This window comes from Mobula birostris, chromosome 24, assembly GCF_030028105.1.
Source record: "Mobula birostris isolate sMobBir1 chromosome 24, sMobBir1.hap1, whole genome shotgun sequence".
Lineage (NCBI taxonomy): Eukaryota > Metazoa > Chordata > Chondrichthyes > Myliobatiformes > Myliobatidae > Mobula > Mobula birostris.
The window spans coordinates 42,092,637-42,103,245 of NC_092393.1; positions in this window are offsets into that span (position 1 = coordinate 42,092,637).

Here is a 10,609-nt window from a genome sequence, read left to right on the forward strand (position 1 = left end):
CACTCAGGTCTGAATGTAAGCCTGCATTAATGCATCAGGAGTTTTTCCAATGACAGAAATGAATTGCTTCTGAATAGTAAGTTAGAAGCAATTTAGTTCTCTGCCATGGGGAAAAATACTGAAATGCAACTGCAGTGTTAGCATTCAGTTCAAAAGGACTAAAGTATAAAAGCAAAAATGTAATGCTGAGGCTTTGTAAGCCTTTGGTCAGACCACATTTGGAGTATTGAGAACTGTTTTGGGCCCCATATCTAAGGAATAATAGAGAGGTTTATGAGAATGATCTCAGAGATGAAAGGGTTAACATATGAGGGATCCTTGCTGTCTCTGGACCTGTGCTCACTGGAGTTTAGAAGGACGAGGTTGAGGGGGGTGGGGTTGAGGGGATCCTGTTGAAATCTACTTAATATTGAACAGTCTGGATGGAATGGAGATAGAGAAATCATTCCAGTAGAGGGAGAATCTGGGACCAGAGAACTTGGTTTATGGTTTATAGTTGGCTTATCCAATAGCAAAATGTTCACGGAGGTTATCCAAGGTGTGCTCAGCCACACTCATAACTTACTTCAATCAGCTTCATCCAGTGGAAATCAATGTTTATATTTTTCAGCAGTGAACAACTTCTACAGAACATGTAATCATGTTCAAAAATTTACAAATGGAACAGAAAAGTTCTCAACCATACTTTCCATTCGGACGACAAGTACATTTCTCTCCCCCAAAGAACATCCTCTCCAATTACTGAACCTAGAAATCTTGACATTGATTTAGTGAGTCTCAGCTAACTGGATACTTCAAACTTGTTAAAACTGGCTTATTAGCCAGCGAGATCTTCACCCAGAAAAAAGCCCATCAGCTTGGACTCACAAAGCTAGCCGGATGTAAATCAGGTTGAATTTAAGTAGCAGTGACGTGTCCAGCTCTGTAGGTTCCATCAGATAGTAGATAGATGTGTCAACATTAACGATGCTCCTAATGCCGTAGTCGTAGAACATAGTACAGCGTACTACAGGTGCTTCGGTCTACAATGTTATGCCAACATTGTAATCTACTCTAAGATCAATCTAATCTTTCCCTCCCTCATAGCCCTCCATTTTTCATTCATCCATGTGTCCATCGAAGAGTCTCTTAAATGTCTCTAATGTATCTGCCCTTACCACCGACTCTGGCAGGGTGTTCCTCACACTTACTACTCTCCGTGTAAAAAGCTGACCTCTGACAACTTTTCCCCATATTCTCCAATCACTTTGAAATTATAAGAACTAGAAGCAGGAGTAGGCCATCCGGCCCATCAAGCCTGCCCTGCTATATCCCCTTTATTAGACAGTTCTGTACTAGGAAAAAGTTTCTAGCTGTCCACGTGATCTCTACATCCTATCATCATGTTCACTTCTATCAAATCACCTCTGATCCCCTGTTGCTCCAAAGAGAAAAGCCGTAACTCACTCAGCCTAGTCTCATAAGACATACTCTCCAATTCAGGCAGCATCTTAGTAAATCTCCTCTGGAACCTCTCTGAAGCCTCCACGTCCTTCCTACAACGAGGCAAACAAAACTGAACACAATATTCCAAGTGTAGTCTAACTAGACTGCAACATTACCTTGTGTCTCTTGAATTCAATCCCCAGTCTAATGAAGGACAACATACCATAAGCCTTCTTAACCATCCTATCACATTGTGGGACAACTTTGAGAGATCTTTGGTCACAAACCCAAGATCCCTCTGATCCTCCACACTGCTAACAATCCTGCCATTAACCCCGAATTCTGCCTTGAAGTCCAGATATCAAATTAATAGTGAGTTGACTCAGGCCCATTAGTCAAGGAATCACTGAAAAGTTACAGCATGAAAGGAGGCTATTCAGCCCATCAAGCAACTTCTGGCATCTTCCAGCCAACGCAAAGCTGAACAGATGATACTTTATCTCAGAGATAACCAAAATGCCATACTATGTACACACTAGAGACTTTGCTGGAAATAGAGTATAGAATTTGTAGGATATAAATGCAAGGATGTAACGCTGAGGCTTTGTAAGGCATTGGTCAGACTGCACGGTGTATTGTGAGCACTTTTGGGCCCCTCATTTAAGAAAGGTTGTGCTGGCATTAGGGAGGGTTTAGAGGCGGTTCACGAGAATGATCCCAGGAATGAAAGGGTTAATGTACGAGGAGCTGGAGTTTAGAAGAATGAGGGGATAATTTCATTGACACCTATTGAATACTGAAAGGCCTATATAGGGTGGACATGGAGAGGATGTTTCCTATCGTGGGGGCGTTCAGATCCAAAGGGCACAGGCTCAGAATACAAGAATGTCCCTTTAGAACAGAGATGGGAGGAATTTCTTTAGCCAGAGGGTGATGAATCTGTGGAATTCATTGCCATATATGGCTGTGCAGGCCGAGCAATAGGATATCTTTAAAGCAGAGATTGATAGGCTCTTGATTAGTAGGGACATCAAAGGTTACAGCCAGAAGGCAGGAGAATGCGGTTGAGAGGGATAATAAATCACCCATGGTGGAATGGCGGAACAGACACAATAGGCCAATGGCTTAATTCTGCTCTTATGGCTTATGGTCTTATAGAGAAACCAGCCAATAGGACATTACTTTCTACTTTAAACCAATGCAAACATTTAGCCAAATTTTGAAGAGATGTCCATTCCTTTCAAACTCACCTCCAATACTTTCACTGAAGCCCCAAATACTTTACTGAGCTTCATTTTCTTTAGCTTCACCTCAGATATGTTCCTTTATTACATCTGAAATATTTGACAGCTTGAATCAAAGAACAAAAGAGTGGAGCAAATATGAATTATATTTCCTCATATACTCCGAGCAAGTCTGGTATAATAACAAGCTTAACAGTTTCAAGGAAATGAATGCTGCAATAAATTTATTACCTGCATGCAAAGATTGAGACTCCTGTGGGCTACATATTAACTGTACCATTTATTTTAAACAATCTAGCTACATTCTGCTCTCCTTTTTTGATCAGAGGTTCTTACTCAAGAAAATTAGTCGGTGTTTCCTTGAAGTGAGCAGAAAATGAAATCCTTTTCAAGCATCAGGCCAAAATGCATCTATCAGCCAGTGAATGGTGAAGAAATTTTAGATTACTATATACACAGAAGCAGATCTGGATGAAGAGGTCAATGGTGTAGGTTGGCTGATTTCCAGGCAAGAGGGAGAATTCAAATGGGCATGAAGTTGGCAGTGCGTCCATTGTGGCCGACTCAACCCTTTAGTAGGAGACCACGCTGCCAAAGAATAGAGTGAGAAAACCCATGAGCAAGGCAAGCTGACGGAAAATTAAAGGAGCTGGCAGGGCAGGCAAATGTCAACAGGCTGCAGTATTTTTGACACCTCCTGCAAACATTACTCAAAATATGTTCCCAGTCAACTTTGCTGAGAATTGATAGGACTGAGTTTGCAGATTAAATGCACATCCTTCCAATAAAAGGGCATCCCATTAGGATGGAGATGAGGAGGAACTTCTTTATTGGGGGGGGGGGGACTAGCTGGATTGCATCTGTCTGCGGCTGTGCTTGCGTGAAATGAGGAACTGCTATGGTTTGCTCCTGCAGAAACTTGATTCCAGGGCGACATCCATGGACCATCAATCTACAGGCTATGGCACTCTTGGACTTGGGCTATGTTTTTATTATTATTTAAAAATTTTTTTTGTAACTACTTTTTTCTCCTATCATAATTATATGTGCTAGATGTGCTGCGTGTGCCTGTTGGCGCTCAGGTTTGCACCCTGGCCCCAGAGGATTACTGTTTTGCTTGGTGGTATTCTAGTGTATGGTTGGATGAAAATTAAACTTGAACTCGAACTTTAGTCAGAGGGTGGTGAATCTGGGAATTCATTACTAGAGACGTCTGTAGCGGCCAAGTCATTGGGTATATTTAAAGTGGAAGTCTATCAGCTCTTGAGCAGTAATAGGGTTACGGGGAGAAGGCAGAAGAATAGGGTTGAGAGGGATAATAAATCAGCCATGAAGAAATAGTGGAGTAGACTCGATGGACCAAATTGCCTAATGCTGCTCCAATATCTTATGGCCTTCTGGCAAACATTAGTACACCTCTCTTCACCTCTTAGTGAACTCAGCCTCTCCAATTGTCCCCATTTGTTTGCAAAACCTGGATGGAGTATGCATGAAGCCTGGCTTTATTTGTAATCCATCTCAGCTCTTCCTGTGTTTCATTTTCCTTCATCTCCTGTGAAGAAAGAAGTAAAAGGATGAAAGCTGAAAATATTGAAAATAAACAATGTAGAAAAATGATGACTTTCTACAGCTGAAGATACAGAAAAGAAATCACAGTTTCTGTGATGCAGGCTGATCTTCTGTGACTCTAAGCAACCAGTTAAAAATTAGTTTTCAGGAACAAAGAACATTCACCCACATATTCTGAAGCGAAGTATTGTTTTGCTGGGTAAAGGATCAAAGATTAACGAAAATCTTTTACAAAAGGATTTTATTTTTGTTCAGAGTGACAGATGTTGCTGCATGCAGTTGTGTGATAATTATTTTCCTTTAAACCGTGGCTACAATGACTTTTTCTCTCTCACAGATTGAATGAACTTTAGTTCTTAACATTCTAACCATGTATTTTAGCAAAGGGTGCATTTTGTAATTCTACTAATTATGCAATCCTCAATGTTTATGCTGCGTAAATTGAACTTGGCTCGAAGAAATTGTATTTGTTACTTTGAGGTCAGATTAGCTTTTGTTTCACTCTCCATACTACCAGAACCCTTCGTTTGGTACAGATATTCAAGCCTGTTGATATTAAAAAAAAAGTTATTCAGAATCAGAATCAGGTTTATTGTCACTGACATAAGTTATGACATTTTTGATTTGAGGCCGGCATAAAAATTTACTAAAAAATACAATGGAAAAAATAAATAAATGAATAGTGCAAAAGAGGTAGTGTTCATGTAACATTCAGAAGTCTGAAGGCAGAGGGGAAGAAATTGTTCCTAAATCACTGAGTGTGAATCTTCAGGATCCATTACACCCTCCCTGATAGTAGCAATGAGAAGAGGGTATGTCCCAGATGGTGATGACCCTTCATAATGGATGCTGACTTCTTCAGGTACTGCCCTTTGAAGATGTCCTCAGTGGTGGGAGGTTTGTGCCCAGGATTTAGCTGGTTGAGAACCATACTTTTGTTCCTTATCCCAAACTGCAATGCTTTCAATGCATTGCAGAGAAACAAAAGCAGCTGTTCTGCAGATTCAGTGGATTCCGGTTAATTGGACCATCTGTTAATTGGGGAAGTGGCTTATTTGGGGCAACTCTTAAAGAACAAAAACAAATCAAGAGAACAGTCAGGGTTCTCTTTGTTTATTTGGAGCACTATGCCGCTTAAATGGTGCAAGAAACTATTGCTGCACAGTTTCCAACTTTTATCAGATCTCATGCACCTGGACAGCCATTATACACTACACCATGCTTAGAGCAAACAATTTTTAAATACCATCAGTTGTGTGTGTTTGTGTTCAGAACGTTGGTGAGAAATAAGCAGTAAGACAGTTGGAACTGTTTTACTCACTGCAGTTTCAAGCATATGGGCTTGGAGATGCCAGAAACAGTCAAGAGTGAAAAATGAAATGATTTCACTACTTCAACAAGTTAGAAACTATGAAGAATTTGAAGATATTGACAAACATCTTGAATGTTACAATGAAAATGAAGATCTGGAGGATGCAGTTGTTGAAAATTGTATGATGGCAGTCCTTTATCTACACTAGGTGAACACGTTGATTTTATCCATTAACAGCCAATCAAAAGAATATGGTAGCGTAAATACATCCATCGATAACTAGGGACCTAATACACATTTTTATAGTATGGTAGTAGTATTGTTAGTGTTCTTATTTGTTCTGTCATTTAAATACATAATTAGATTCTTAGTTAAATGGTAGTTTCTCTTCTTTATACATCTTTAACTATTTCCTTGAAGCTTTGAGTAATTGGAGCAGCTGCTTAATTGGGCCAAAAACTGCTGGTCCCGATGAGTCCCAATTAACAGGAATTCACCATATTTATCATGCTAATTTTTTGCCATGTTTTTTATATTCATTATTACAATATTCATGTTTTCAAGTAATTTTAACATTTTTATTTCCACCCTCACCCAAAATTAATTAACAAACTGTCCATTTCCTTCCACAGATGCTACTTGTCTCATTAAGTTATGATGGTACTGGACATGTTGACCACCAAATTGTAAACTCAGATGAAGACCTTGAGCCCCATTGGATATAAATAGCCACAAGTACTCTCACTATAGAGAGATTTTACTGTGAATACCAAAACTTCAAAGACTCGTTCAATTGCCTTTTTATTCTCCACTATTTAAGCAGTGGGTCTTCTCTTTCTACCAAGGAGAAGATAATTCAAGCTAACAAAATAGCTTAAACACAGTACGTTTATTTTCAGTAATACTCATTTAAATCCAAAAAGTATTATTAAAACACATTTAAAACTCACTGAGGACTTCTGTCTTTAACATTTCCAAATTACAAACCATTTCAAAAAACACCAAGGATTTCCAAAATACAGTACAATATCTATAAACTAAAAAGACATTCCAATAATGCAGAGAAATGAATTGTCCATCACAGAAACTGAAGCAGAGGAATGAATTCTAGTTCACCTGTGTTTTTTTCATTCTTCTTGATGTTCCATGCCCCATTCCTAATAAGTTCGCTACATTTATACCCTTTTTCTGCCAGTTGGTTAACTTCACACACATATGATACTTCCTCAGATAGCCTTTTTTACACAAAAGGTCTAAAAGCTATTTGGAGGTACAGTTCCCTGCTTTCCATAATTAATGCTGTGAAGTTAACATTCTTGAGTACTTAGAACTTCCAGCATTAAAATATCAGTTATTTCAAAGTTCAAAGTAAATTCATTCTCAAATAATATATATAGGTTACCATATACAAACCTGAGATTTATTTTCTTGCAGGCATACACAGTAAGTCCAAGAAACACAATAGAACCAATGAAAGACAGACAGACAATCAACCAAACAAAAATATCTAAAATACATAATAAAATAACAACAAATTCAAGATGATAAATGTAGAAAATGACAAGGAGAACCAGAAACCATCCAACACATTACAGGATCCTGTAGCAATTTAACACAATCTGATTACTTACATAGGCACAATCAAATGGCAAATATTATTCACCAAAATCCTGCTTTTAAATACAAACTCATAAATAATTTGTTAAACAAATAAAAGAAGTGATAAATATTGAGAACATGAAATGAAGAATCATTGAAATTTGAATCCAAAGGTTGCGAGACCAGTTCAGTGTTGGAGCAAGTGAAGTTGAGTGAAGTTATACTGTACGCTCTTATTCAAGTGCCTGATGGTTGAGGCACTAATAACTGTTCCTGAACCTGGTGGTGTGAGTTCTGAGGCTCCCGTACTTTCTTCCCAATGGCAACAGCAAGAGAAGAGTATAACCTGGTTGCAGGAAGTCCTTGATGATGGATGCTGCTTTCCTGCAACAGCAGTCTCTGTCGATGTGCTCAATGGTGGATAGGGCTTTACCTGTAGTGGTCTGGGCTGCATCCACTACTTTTTATAGGATTTTCCTTTCGAGGGTATTGGTATTTCAATAGCAGGCCATGGTGTAACCAGTCATTATACTCTCCACCACACATCTATAGAAGTTTGTAAAAGTTTTAGATGAAATGCTGGACCTTTGCAAACATCTAAGTAAGTAGAAATGCTGCTGTGTTTTCCTTGTAATTGCACTTGTGTGCTGATGGAGATTGTGGAGGAGATTTTGTTGCCAATCTGAACTGACTGGCGTCTGCAAGTGAGGTAATTGAGGATCCATTTACACAAGGAAGTATTGAGGCTAAGGTCTGGAAGCTTATTGATTAGTTTTGGGAGGATGATAGTATTGAACACCAGCTGTAGTCAATGAAGAACATCCTGATGTTTGCATCTTCGCTGTCCAGAGGTTCTTGGGTTGAGCGAAGAGCCAATGAAAAGGCATCTGCTGTGGACCTGTTGTGACACTAGGCAAATTGGAGCAGATCCAAGTTGTTTCTCAGGCAGGAGTTAATATGCTTCATCACCAACATCTCAAAGCACTTCCTCACAATGGTTATTAGTGCTAATGGACAATAGTCATTGAGGCAGGTCACCATGTTCTTCACAGGCACTGGTATAATTAGAGCCTGCCTGAAGCACGTTGGTACCTCAGACTGCTGAAGCAAGAGGTAAAAGATATTGGTGAACACTCCAGACAGTTGATCAGCACAGGTCTTTAATACTCGGCCAGGTACCTCATCTGGGCCAGATGCTTTCCATGGGTTCACCCTCCTGATAGATGCTCTCACCCTAGCCTTAGAATCTGAAATCACAGTTTCATCAGCTTGTGAAGGTCCCTCCACGATTTGACAGTCAAGGCAAGCATCAAAGGCTTTATGCACAAAATGCTGGAGGGACTCAGCAGGTCAGGCATTGAGCTCAACTGGGAGCAAAGCCTTGGTGTCACCTATGCCATCTGGTTTCACTTTTATCCATCCACTCTGCAAGCTTCTTTGAACTAAGCAGCCTAGTGTTGTCTGTTTTGAAACAAGCCAAGTTAAGTAACCCATTATCCTATACTGCACCCCTTTGAGCAGTTAGGCTCGCGGTATGAGCCAGTAATTCTGAAGCTCTAAACAAAGCTTGTTTGAAAAGCAAAGCTTTTAACATCAAGCGGATTACTGCTTCCATTTGAATCTTAAGAACTAAGATCAGCTCCCTTTTATGACCAGAAGCTAAACAAAGCATATTGTTGGAAATTTACGTATAATTGTTTGATCTTGAAAGGTGGCATCTACTGTGGTTAGAAAGTGAGTCTTGCAAAAACAAAACAAGAGACCCACTGGCCCAGGAAGTGAATATCCATCACTCTTCAGCTTTCTTGTTTTACTTTTTTTCGCTCCAAGTTCTGCATCTGGAGTCCATTGTGTCTCAAGCAACACTGTTATCGCTGCTATGAATCCCTTCTCTATTCCGGATATCAAGATCTATGGCATTAAGCTCCCCCCATTCCATCAATCCCTTCTTTGTTCTTTGAAATGTCAAAATTTAAGCCCGTTCTGCCCATAAACCCTTCCCTCATTGACTTTGTACACTATTGAGTGCTAAGGTACCTCCTCCCGATCATTCTCTCCTTCTGCAATATGACGCATATCTCCCCTTATACCAACTGTAAGTTGGCTTTAGATAATTAGAACAACAAAGGTAAGGTAAAGTCAAAAGGAAACTAGAAGCAGTTACTGGGAAACTGAGGGAGTCAATGTATGACCAGAAACAAAAAAAAAACTGAATAAAAATTCAAAATATAAAAGTTAAAACAGAAAAAGCATGAAATATTAAAGCAAATGCAGCTGGAAATTACAGAAGTCTTTAATTATAGAAAAAGTGCTTAGATTCAGAAAGAGTTTTTTGAAATCAGTGTAACCTGCCAAAAATCACATTTGCAATCAGTTTTGGGTGGATTTGTTCTGATTGCGAAAATAAACAAGGGTCTGTAATTCCATTTGGGATCTATTTGAGCATACCAGACATTTTCCTGAAATTAGGTGCTGTAGTGACTTTGGTTTTGATGCAATGCACGTTTGCATGTTGTAACTTGTACCAGCACAAGTTTGAGCTCAAGGCTATAGAAAAGGACATTTGGGGAACAATCTCAACAAGGTAATATCACAGTAGTTTATATTCTTGCTAAACTTGCAAATTCAAGAGACGTTCTGCTGATATCTGCAGACCTAAAAGGCAGATTCAGAATGGACTGTAGGGTGCACAGCCATCTTCCAAAATCCACAGAGTGCATACTTTTCATTATTTAGCTGTTCAGCCTCTTGAGCGACGGAGGATGAGAGGTGACCTGATAGAGGTGTACAAGCTAATGAGAGGCATTGATCATGTGGATAGTCAGAGGCTTTTCCCCAGGGCTGAAATGGCTAGCACGATAGGTCATAGTTTTAAGATGCTTGGAAGTAGGTACAGAGGAGATGTCAGGGTTTAAGTTTCTTTACACAGAGAGTTGTGAGTGCATGGAATGGGCTGCCGGCGGTGGCGATAGAGGCGGAACCGATAGGGTCTTTTAAGAGACTCATGGATAGGTACATGGAGATTAGAAAAATAGATGGCTATGGGTAAAGCCTAGGTAGTTCTAAGGTAGAGACATGTTCGGCCTGTGGACCACAGGGCCTGTATTGTGCTGTAGGTTTTCTATATTTCTATGTTTCTATTTAATGATCCTCAGTAGTAAAACCACTGCCAGCACATCATTACCAGAATCCTTGTGTAAGTTGCAGCAGGACACACAGGAAGATTTAGAAATTTGTGTAGAGGACACAGGTTTGTCCATCTAGGTGAAACTAGATGGTCTTCAGAATCACCATACTGTAGCTGAAAGAGACCCTCGAACAATGTATTTGTACACATATTTATAAATCTGCAATTACAGATTTACAATAACAATTAAAACAATAACAATTAAAACCATGCTCTCATTCATGGAGTGCTCTGTCCAAGAAGATGAAGACGCAACAAGCCTGAATTTCCAGA